At 42.8% G+C, this 12,388-nt stretch overlaps 1 long non-coding RNA gene across 1 annotated transcript in view; it reads right to left on the reverse strand.

Annotated features, from left to right (window-relative positions):
- LOC121715489 overlaps positions 1-3,387 on the reverse strand; it is a 3,965-nt gene extending 578 nt beyond the window's left edge. Inside the window, exons 1-3 of the long non-coding RNA XR_006033606.1 lie at positions 3,229-3,387; positions 1,673-2,171; positions 1-1,268 (exon numbers count right to left, since the gene is read on the reverse strand). The exon at positions 1-1,268 is cut by the window's left edge and continues 578 nt beyond it. This is a non-coding gene — a long non-coding RNA (uncharacterized LOC121715489). The remainder of the gene's footprint in view (positions 1,269-1,672; positions 2,172-3,228) is intronic.
- Between the last annotated feature and the right edge of the window lie 9,001 nt (positions 3,388-12,388).

Consider the following 12,388-nt stretch of genomic DNA (forward strand, 5'->3'; position numbering starts at 1 on the left):
TCAAGTTTATGGGATTCAGTTACAAACTTATGAATTTAATTTCCAAATATATTCAAATCAGTTTTTCCCCCCAATACAATTGCTCAAATTCAGCAATTCAAATGAAAATACAAAATATTCAGATTCAGTTTCTAGTGGCACAAAAATCACTCCATACAAAAGCACAAAACCATTGCCATTGACAGCGGTCATTATATACTTTGTAGTAAATATAGTTTTCACAGACCTACAAATGGGAAGGCCTATTCATGCAAATGGAACTTTCTGCAGCACTCTGAAGCGCTGTGTAATAATATATGTTTAAACTGATTCAAGCTTTGCTTTCACAGGGCTTGTACAATTTGGTGTGCATGATGCACAAAACTCCTATGAAGCATGAAGGAAGTGTGTCATTATGCTTTTTGCATCGTCTTACTTTGAATTGTTTTCCAACAAGAATTATTAATTGAACCCATGGGTAAAGGCAACAGAAGTCCTAAATGTCAACATAACAAAATAATGCATGTCACACCAACATGTCAGCAACTAGAGTTGTGTGTGCAACAGTAGACATTAGACAGCAGCTCTGGGGGGTGTCAAAATAAAAATGTCTGCCCTACATAAGCCAGCTTTCACTAATAATAAATTACTAACCAGCTCCTTGTGTTCATAGTTATTTCAGTTTGGTATTATAGCAAACAGATCAAAGCGGTGTCTAAATAGTATTGCAAATGGCATTATAACATTGCAGTAAATATTACTAATGTGAATTTATAGCAGAGTCATCTACTGTATAGATCCTTCTGGATTCCTGCCTCGAGTAGCCTTCCCACCCCTGACCAGCCCAGCCTTGCTTTCATGACGCTGACGCTGACATGTGAGACACCTTGAGGGGTCACGGGAGGAGGAGAAGGAGGAGGAGGGAGGGGGTTTGGAGTGGAGAAAGTGCAGGTGCCTGTACTTCATTAGTAAGGAGAGAGCCGCTTCAGAAGGCAGTCCTGGAGATGGATGGCCACAGTGATGGCCGCCCTGGTGGTGGAGGCGTCAATGGTGACGTCTGGGAGAGAACACAGGAAGGTCATCGCTGTCCTAGCCAGGCAGAACGAATGGGCAGACGGGGTCGCTATGGTTACCACAGGGGTATTTGTCTCACGGTGAAAATGACTGGCGACGGAATGATGAGAAGCAGAGAAGAAAAACACAGAATTCTATGAAAGGGGCTCAATTAATGATAATTACACTCCCTAATTTGGAGCCATTCTTGAAGAAAACAGAGAGGTGATTGACATCTGTTGAAGAAAGAAACGGAAATCTTGAATGGCATGGCAGTCACCTTCTAAGTGACTCATTTTGAAACATCAAGAATGAATTCATATCAGCTGGAGCCGGATGCTGTCTGGGCTCTCCTTTCACAGGCAAATGCAGCTTAATTAATTATGGCTCTCTTGATGTTAAAGATAGAAATAAATTAACAGGATTTGCCATGCTTTCTGGAGAGAGATTAAACTATACAATTACCTTTTTATTTAATTTATTTATTTTTTAAAAGGACCTTTTCATGTTCCTATCTCAAGCTAGACGTATTGGTAATGGTACACATGGATTTCTGATTTCGCCTGTAACCCGTTCAGGATTAAGCCCCTTTTAACACACGGCTGGTTTAAATTATGCCCCACACAGTCTCCTCGCTCACCTCGGGCGGCAACATATGTTGAAACACTCAATTGAGAGTTTCCAATAGTGGCTGGAGTCTGCGTGCCGCGCTCTTTTCCCCTCTTAGCGGCGCTTAGCGAAGGGGTCAGGGAGGCCCCAGCGTTCCCCGCACCGGAGATCCCCGGTCTGATGTCGGCCGGCCTCGGCCATTAAACGCCTGCTGTTTTACGGCGCGTTCAGACAACATCAGGAGAGACTATGAGGCCTGACTTACCAAATGAACATGTCTCTCACTGGTGCTCCTATCCATTACATGGCTTTGTTAACATCATTGCATTTGCAGCCTCTGACTTTTTCTTTCAATAAAAGTCTGACAGCCATGATATTTTTACTTTTTATTTTTACGGCTTCGCTGTAAGACTGCTGTGGTGATTCTGAGACAGACTGCGATGTTGGCACAGCCTTTTTCTGTGTGGTGGTGCAGGGTGGTTCTGTAACACTCGTGAGGTTTACCAGTGTCGACCCCACATGCTGTTAAACTGTTTTGTAAACACAAAGAGCTGGCTAAGCGTAACGGTGGCACAGATGATTGTTTACAGACAAAATACAATTAATCTGAAACTGCACTCGGAGCGAATGCCGGGAGTGAGGTCTTGACTTTGTTACTGTGCTGCTTCTCCACATTTTCCTGATGGCCCTTTGCGTATCCCAGACTCTCCCAAGAGTTAATAAACACCAGTACTCAGCCAGGGGTGCCTAATGTGCTGTATACAACACAGGCAGCTTACGCTCATCTCAACTCATGAATTACCAGTTTAATGGTGCTTTCAAAATCACACCCATCACTGAGGTTTTGTGTAACCAACAAAGGCTGCTCCTGGTCATGCAAACCATTATGTCTCCGAATACCTCAGTGAAAGGGCTTTTTTGTTGAAACAGACTTTTCAACTGTAATTGAAGGTCATGATGTGTCTATTCACAGGTTCAAACACGGAGAGAATGGTATTCACAGCATTATTGTTTCCAAGATGTGTAGTCTTTGTGTTTTATATTGAAAACAGCCTTTTGCTTTGGTGAACTCATTGTAAAAGTCCACTTTCCCACATTGTCAAAAAATCAAAGCAGTTTTCTGTTTCTGAACACTGAAAGATTTTTGTCCATTTTCTACATTAGTAGGCACCCGAGTCAATCCCAGCCAGCCGGAAAGTTCAATGTTATTGGATTTGTTTGTGCAGCATTTTGACTGTGGGCAGGTGTAGAAATATATTCAGTGCAACAAACCTTGACAGTTTCAGTTTTTAACTCCGAGAAGAAGGCATGTAGCCAAAAACACGTTGGAGTTTTTTAGAAGGTTAACTTGACCAAGCCATGATAATAAAGGCTTTTTAACTTTTTCAATAGAGTGCCTTGGAGTTTCTTGATTCTTGGCATTTAGTTTCCCATCCAAAGAGCACCTCTGACTTAACCAAACTTTAGAGTCCAAGAAGCGCTCCTCTACCCCCATTCTTTGTCCATTCAGTGTGTTTGTGTTTGTACAGTCATGTTTTCGTAAACGAGATAGTGGCTGTGTTCCAAGTCGCATACTTCTGTACTTACCTAAATACTTAATATGAGTGCACAAGTGCATTCTTAGTTGGGGAAGCCGTGGCCTCCTGGTTAGCGCTCCGGACTTGTGACCGGAGGGTTGCCGGTTCAAACCCCGACCAGTAGAAAGCGGCTGAAGTGCCCTTGAGCAAGGCACCTAACCCCTCACTGCTCCCCGAGCGCCGCTGTTGTTGCAGGCAGCTCACTGCACCGGGATTAGTGTGTGCTTCACCTCACTGTGGGCCAGATGTACGTACATTTGCGAACGTAGCGTTATCAGCGTCATAGACAAACCGCAAATTGCGAACGCTGTCAGACCCAAGTTTCCGTCGTATTTATCAGTCGTTCAATCCTTAGTGTAAACTGCGCTTTTATCTGCCTTTCTCCTCCCATAAACGCAATTTACGAACGTCCACAATTGAATGGCAGCTAGCGCCTACAAGCGCAGTTGAATGAAGTTAACTGATGACAACATTAAAAGAATCAAACGTTTAGCGATCATGAAATAATACCATACATGATAAGATGTCAACAAGCAAGGAGATAATGAAGATCAGTAGTTCTACTCAAAATGCTTGTGCACGTAGGCTATGGAAGATTGGTCAAATCTAGCAAGTAGGAAAGTTTAAGTGAATGACGTGAAAGTGAAAGTAAGACATTCAAAAGGCCAACGAAAGTTAATGTTGCTTTTGATAGTACAAAGACTTACAAAACTGGTGCTCTAAATAGCGATTCTGTTTTCTTTGAAAGGTTCTCTTATTAACGCATTGAACTGCAATTTGGATTAACACCTGCTTTTACAAGGCGGAAGTATTTAGGCGAAGAATAGACGTGCACTTTCAGGAGCAGTCTGTACATACCGCGGAATACATAATTAGGCGCTCTTTACTCTTCCCCTCCCATCTTTTTACGCTAAACTCCCACTTTCCCATGGATCCTCCCATGAATGCATATGCATGACATTAAAAACGCAATCTGCCACTTTCAGCTCCCGCGACAGGCAGTTTGCGCTTTTACATCATTGCGGCCTGTTTGTACATACCTCGCAATGATTTTACACGCACGTTGCGAAACAAATACGCCTGAAGTGGGCGCAAAAGCGTTAGTACATCTGGCCCTGTGTGTTCACTGTGTGCTGAGTGTGTTTCACTAATTCACAGATTGGGATAAATCCAGAGACCAAATTTCCCTCAAGGGATCAAAAGAGTATATATACTAGTACTTATATACTCAAGCTGCGCTTGAACACCAGTAATGTTGTGTTTAAATGTTACGATCTAAATTTTCTTTTAAGTACACGGAGTTTGTGTTTGATTTGAGACGACACCACCCTGTTGAAATTCAGCCACTATGCGAGTAAGAACACACACATAGCACACTTCATTAAAGTGTACTGATGGAAGTACCCGGATTGGAACAGAGTCAGTGTCTCAGACCAATCCATAAACAATCCCAGCCAATCAACACACAGCTTCAGAGGGAGGGCAGGGAGGTCATAGGGGTCCTTCAATTGGCTATTGAGCCCAAATATCAGCAACGTTTTGTGAAGCCAAATCACAAATAGCATCTTTAAGCTTTAGGGAGAGGATGGACGAGACGGGAGGGAGAGGATGGACGAGACAAACAGGGGAGCGGAGATGGAGAGGGAAGTTTGTGCAAGTCCTGTTTGGAAAAACTTAAGCCTGTAAACGTGGAAAGTGGTCAGTAATCTCCGAGAGCTTTCGGGGCTTTTTAAAATGCAACTCCATACAGCCATGCGAGTTAGAGGGGGCTTAGCTGTGTGCATTCAGAGGTCTTTTGCTGGACCTTTTATCTGGCATTAGTCCTCAGATCCTTCTGCAGACTCCACGATGTCAACCCCCCCCCTCACCCTCTATTGCAGACTGAGGTGCATGAGAGCAGCGCCAGCAGCATTCCAGGTGCGTTACTTAATCTCATTTCCTTTGTGCTGCAGCACAGGAGAGGTGGGGTGCTGGGGGCAGTGGGGAGGGCTGGTGGTGGTGGTTGGAGAGGTGGTGGTGGTGGTTGGAGGGTGGGGGGGGCTATGCTCTTGACCCCCATCACTTACAGTTCAGTGTCAATAGTCAGCAGGGCTTTTGACATTTTTCTGAGCAGCTTCACAAGATTGAGCTTGAGGTGTTGTTTCATGAAAACATGAATGCTTGCAGACTGGAAGCGTAGACGAATGCACACGTTCGACCTCCCTTCCTACATTTGCAGAAAAAAATGACACCAATCAATCCCGTGCAAAAAGAGAAGTGAGACATATTGGGAATGCTGTAAGGGCAGACACTGGCGCTAGACTGCTGCCAGCAGGAAGCAAAGGTCAGACATGTTTGGGCATTTCTGTGTGTAACACTATTGAACAGGAAGCTTATGCACCAGCAGCCACACTCTGTCTTTGATGCTAATCCTGCTGCAATGTATGGCAGAGTTAAGATGCCCCTGGGGTCTTTCACTGGATTATGTTCCTCTGATTTTTAAATATCAAAGTTTTGCCATGGTAATATCTGCCCCATGGTGAGATAACCAAAGGAGGTGATCCACGTCGTCTGTTCCTTACAAGGGAAATGATTATTTACTTGGTGAGATTTTTGTTGAGACAGGTTTATTTTTGGGTTTGCTAGAATGAAAGGACCACTCTCTGACCTCCACTCCAATGGGGGTTTCTACCACACCTGTCTAACTGAGGTTAGGGGGGGAAGTCCAGCCACACCGCAGGATTGGGTCAGCTATCAAAGCAGCACGGTCAGAAAAATATTCCATTTCCTGCCTCATGAACGACTTGGTGCAACTGGAAAGTCAGAGGTCTTATTGAAATCCTGAAAATGGTTAGAGCTAAATACAGATGAAGATCGTTTTTAAACAGTCTTCATTAGAAATGCTGATTATTACCTTTGTAGACTGTTTGATACAACCGTATTTGGTGAGAAATAGTAAATGCTAGTATTTCACATTATGTGAGAGTGCATTTCTTCCTGCCTGTCAAGGATTTCTCATTCTTATTTGTAATACCAACACTGTTAATTTAAACAATAAACAATTGGTGCTTATGGCAAGAAATATTAAACTGATGAAAAATGAATGTAAACAGAACTCAAAAATCAAAGAGGAATGATATTTTTAGGACAATATAGCCATGCAAGAAGATAGCAGCTGGTAGCTGACCGTAACAGTTGAGGCATTCCAGCAGTTATATAGCAACCGTATGTATGCTGAACAAGTGAGTAATCTCTACTGCAGCTGTGATACCGGTGAGCAGAACCTCAGATGTAAAGTACTGGAAAGATATGGCTCAGAATCAGCGCATCTTTCTCTGAAGTTGTCTTGGCTCTCTTTTGACGCTCACACTATACCAGTGATGTGCCAGAGATCTCCATTATTATCCCACTCCTTACGTCAGGCTGTGGAAGGGGGTGACTGATCTCAGGACAGCAGCAGGACCCTTGTATAACACCTTGAAAAGCCTGCATTTAGTAACATCCATGGCTAGTAACGTCCATGCCAAATCAGGCTAATGAGTCTCAGGTCAGCCCTTTCCCTCTGATGCATGCTGCTGAGTGCTGATGACCCATCCGTCATGATTCATCTTACTGATGTGCTGCTCGACTCATCCAGCGATAACATTTTCATCAGATGTTAGCGGTGCTTTTAGAACATTGTCGCTATATTGACAAGGTGTTTATTAAAGAAGTTTATTCAGCCCCAATGCTTCCATACCATGCGGCGGTTCTCGGGCGGACCAGAGTTGAGTACTCTAACCGCAGCATAGTACACTTTACACAACTGACTGTCAAATATAAATCCCCATTGTGATCACACTGTATTAGATAATCTTCTTGAGCACAAACATCTGTTCAACTGCAACAACTTGTGCCAAACCAGAGACATGATTATCATTTCTGAGCACATCAGCCAAGTTTTCCTCTGTGCAGAACCAACTGAAATGAAAGCATACTGTGTGCTCTACTACTAATTTAACTGGCATTTGTCAAAAATGTGTGACCAGTCTTAACAAGGAAATAATGACATCAAATCAGACATATTCTGAAAAAAAATAGCCCACCACTTTCTCTATTAGGGATTTCACTGTAAAGGGTACCTTTTCCTCAGATCATCTAGAAAAAACATGTTTCCATTCCACAACATCTAACTCTTGGCCAGTAGTGGTGTGGGGTGTGTGAACAGATGCCTTCTGCTGGAGTTGTGTGTGTGGGAGTAATTGCCTGCTGTGGTTGACCGCTGATCTAGTGGGCTCTCGGGACATGTGGCCATGTTTGGCCCAACCTCACCTGCGCTTGCGGAACCTTCCGGCTGGGCACAGACAATGGACCTGGCATCACACACTCACCTGCATGGCAGAGCCTCCGGCCCCATAACTGGCCGCTGACCAGAGGCTGGGAAAACTGGAGAGCACTCACTCCCTAAGGACATATGCTTCATATTGTTCATATTGGATTGCAGTCTCTCTCTCTCTCTCTCTCTCTCTCTCTCTCTCTCTTTCTCTCTTTCTCTCTCTCTCCCTCTCTCTCTCTCTCTCTCTCTCTCTCCATCCCTGTGGTATGGATTAAAAGGGGAATGGGGAACATTTCCTCTTTGTGAATTCAATTAAGATGGAGAGGATTGAGAGACAGTTATCAGGGATCATGTGGGGATCATGCAAAGTGAATCCAAACAACTCAGAGACGTACAGCTGGGACAAAGCAATGCCCTGAATTTGTGCAATTACAGCATAACCCATTGTCTGAGACCATATCGACAGGCAAGGGTTCAGCTGCTGCATTATTGTGGCAAATTTGGTAATTGTCTAAGATTAGACAATATTGATCTTGGATTCAAACCACATGTCTTTGAAATACAGTCTGAGTCAAAAAAATGGAACAAAAATGTACTACATAAAAATGAAGCTGAAAACAAGACACTGTTGTTGTCAACAAGTGCATACTGTATGACAGCAAGGCGTAAGCAGGTGTAAAATGAAGTCAGATAGTGTTGTAAATTGCAAGGTGTTTGTTTTGAGGTAGCATCAGCAATACCTTGCTGATTTTTTTATTCCATTGTGTGAAAATGTCATATGTACACAGGGTGGAGGGGTCATAAGAGCATGCTCAGTGCTGGGAAGCGGCAACCTCGTAAAAGCACTAACCATAATCTCTCCCACATCCTGGAGCTACAGGAATGCTCGTCTTTAAACAGGTCCTCCTTTCTGTCGTCACTATGCCATCAATGAAAATCAGGATATATCGCTCCCCAACACACACACACCTCCTCTGGGAGCCAATCAGTGTGTAGCTCAGCTCGGCCCAAACTGGAGGTCTCTCTGAGAGAATGTGCCTCTCTCCGTCTCTGTTTGGGCTGAGATGTGTGGCACCCTTCATCTGACACCCTATTTCCTAATACATCCCTTTCAAAGGAAGGACAGGCCCACAGAAGATGGGAGAAAATATATGATCATAGGAGAAATGTCTTTAATAATTAAATTAGGACTAAGATTAAAGTTATGAAGGCTCTATGAATAATTCAAGCAGCAGCATTCATTTCCTGGGAAATCAACTGTAAAACACCCACCAACTGTGCCAGGCTCGCCTCTACTGTACACTCTCAATTTAATCCACTACAATGTTGATGGATGGCATTATAAAATAAACTAATTAAATCTGAAAAGGAAAATGAATTGCACCAATATCTCATACCCAACATCATTATGGTGGAGACTGGGACTATTTTGCCATCAAAATATTAAAAGCATAAATCACGGGTCATAGGGAAATAAATAAATAAATAAATAAATAAATAAATACAAAAGCCTCTAAGTTATTGTTTCAACAGGATGACAAAATCATTAGAATCAAATTTATGACCCCGGGGTTGGAGATTTTATTATGGGCTACCAGGAGCTTGCTTCAACCTTGCCTGCCTAATGGTGTCATCAGAGAAGGTAATCCAATTTCTATCATACATTTAACTGCCAGGCCCCTTACGAAAAACCCCCACCTCCACCACACGCACACACACATGGGCACACACACACACACACACACATACAGACACACACACACACACACACACACACACACACACACACACACACACACACACACACACACACGTCTAATGTGGCTGCAGCTGAGACTGACACAGAGCAGTCAATCTCTCCTGTGGGAGGCAACACAGCACTAACCGCTCTAGTCAACGTCTATCTCTTACTGTGCTGAACACAGCACTATAGAACTATCCGCTCTAGTCAACGTCTATCTCTTACTGTGCTGAACACAGCACTATAGAACTAACCACTCTAGTCAACGTCTATCTCTTACTGTGCTGAACACAGCACTATAGAACTAACCGCTCTAGTCAACGTCTATCTCTTACTGTGCTGAACAAACATAGCCAAGTCCCTTGGTCGAAAAAGCACTTACCTCAGAAATTGAAATGACATCAATTGGGATGAATTGCAGCCGTTCCAAGGAGAAACATGATTGTTTAGAGACTTGAGTTTAATGTCTAATCTAAACTCTAATTATAATCCAATGAGATTCTCCGCGGCAACCACATTCCTTTGCTTTAGAAAGCTTTTTAAATGTAAAAATTATCTGTCTATATCACCTCTCTGTCATTCCACACCCCTTGAAGAGATGCAGGAAGAGCACTAGTCAAAGTTGGCCCAGCCTTAATAATCATAGCACAGCATAGGGAGAGAAAGAGAGAGAGAGTGAGAGAGAGAGAGAGAGAGAGAGAGAGAGAATTGAATTTTCAAAAACTCTTTATTACAATCTTAAAAATACATCAAGATCAACTTGACACTATACTCAAAAAGTAAAAGTTAGGAAAGTTAAATAAAGTAATGTGCAATCTGTAGCTTATCATTCTCAACAATACACATCACGCTGTTGTAGCACCATTTTTCCTCAAAAACATCAAGAATTTTCATAGATTTATAAAAATGAAAATCAATCAACATACGACACCTTACAAGAATAGAAAACACCATTAGGATATCAACATCTACATCCTGCTCAACTTTCCTTTTACGACTAACATATATCGCCATCTTTGCTTGCCCAAGCAGAAAGTTTAGGAGCTGACACTTGAAGCGATGCTTTTGTACATATTTAAAACCAAAAATGAAAATCTCCGAAGAGAAACTTTCATCAAACTTAAAGAAAAGTGCCATCAAAACAGCAAAAAGAGGTCTGAGCCTCTGGCAGTGCATAAAGGCATGGAATACAGTCTCCCTTACAGAACAAAAAGGGCACCCCTGATCAACCATTGGATTTAAAACAGAAATAAAAGCATTCACTGCTATTGCACCATGCAGAATACGCCATTGTAGATCGCCAGCTTTTTTAGTTAATGGTGACTTGTACAACGCACGCCATTGTGGTTTGACATCATTTTCAACCTGCAACACTTCACGCCAGGGTGTATCCACCCTCTTGTCCAGAGACCTTTTATTTAGGGAGAGAACACACAGTTTGTACAATGATTTACTAGTTGCAGCTGTAGGACCCAGGAAAACTAAACTATCTGGGAGTAAGAAGCAACCAGTGCAACCTGCTAAATCTGGAAGTAGAGTAAGTCTGGGAAAGGGGTCATGGCAGTCAGGACTACACTCCCCCCCAAAATAATCTCCAAGCAATTGCATCTCCTCCCCAGTTAGGAGAGACCGCCATTTCCCAAGTAGCTGATCAACTATCCTAATGGACTTCACACCTAAGTGCTGAGCTAAAGTATGGCTATTACTGATATCAGGACCAGCAAACTCTACTAGATCCCCAAGGGTTGTAACTCCAGAGCTGATAAGCTTAGAAGTAGGTACCAGGGACAAGTCCTGACTCACATCAAGAACCGAACCATGAATCAGAGGCTCCTTTAACAACCAGAATAATGAGCTTGTCTGTCGTGGGCGTTGAATTATAAACAGAGACCAGACTTTGAACAGATTCTTATAAAATGCAGGAAGTAAATTAAAATTCATTCTATTTGGATTAAACCAGAACAAAGACCTATCTAAGCCCAACCCTTCAAAAAGTTGTAAAATACAACAGGCTGCAGCTTTCCAGCTTGAGTCCAGTGATCCTGTGAGAAGACGCTGTACAAACTGCAGACGGAAGGCAGCAGTTCGACTCTGTAGATGAATAAGTCCATGTCCACCAACCTCCTTAGGCAGATATAAAACACTCTGAGGTACCCAGTGTAGATTGTCCCAGAAAAAATCAACCAGGACTGACTGAATCTTCGGTAGCAGGTTTGAAGGAGGATCCACACAAGCCAGCCGATGCCAAAGAGAGGATGCAACCAGGTTGTTAATAATGAGAACACGCCCCCTGTACGAAGTAATACTGAAAAGAAATTTCCATTTCTCTAGACGACCTTTAACTTTTTCAATTACCCCATCAAAATTCTTTTGAATAAAAGCATCATCACCTAAGAAAACACCCAGGTATTTAAAACCACCCCTATTCCAAACTAAGCCATCAGGCAGACCAGGTTCGCCACTCACCCAACTCCCAACCAGCAAGGCTATGCTTTTTGACCAATTTACCTTTGCTGAAGAAACAACCTTAAATTCATTGCAAATTTTTAAAAGCGTGTCAACATCTCTCTGGCCATTAACAAGGACAGCCACATCGTCAGCATAAGCTGACAATTTAAAAACATCATCACAGTTAGGGATTTTCACTCCAACAATCTCCTTCCTCAACCTTACAAGGAAAGGTTCAATAGCCAGACTATACAGCATGCCCGACAAGGGACATCCTTGACGGACACCTCTGTATACCTTAAAAGGAGCGCACAAGTCACCATTAACCTTGAGAATACTTTCAATGTCACAATACAATGCTTTGATCATTCGAATAAAATTGGGGCTGAAACCAAAGGCTGACAAGGTATTCCACAAATAATTATGCTCAACCCTATCAAATGCCTTTTCTTGGTCAATTGAAACCACACCAAAATCCAGATTGAAGTATTTGCCAATATAGAAGACATCTCTGATGAAGGAAACATTGTTGTGAATCAATCTGCCTGGCACACAGTAGGTCTGGTCAGGGTGGATTACCTGCTCCAAAACCTCCCCAAGTCTATTTGCTAAAACTTTAGACAGCAGTTTGTATTCAGAGCAGAGGACTGACACCGGCCTCCAGGACCTTATATCTGTCAGGTCTCC

This window comes from Alosa sapidissima, chromosome 8, assembly GCF_018492685.1.
Source record: "Alosa sapidissima isolate fAloSap1 chromosome 8, fAloSap1.pri, whole genome shotgun sequence".
Taxonomy (NCBI): domain Eukaryota; kingdom Metazoa; phylum Chordata; class Actinopteri; order Clupeiformes; family Clupeidae; genus Alosa; species Alosa sapidissima.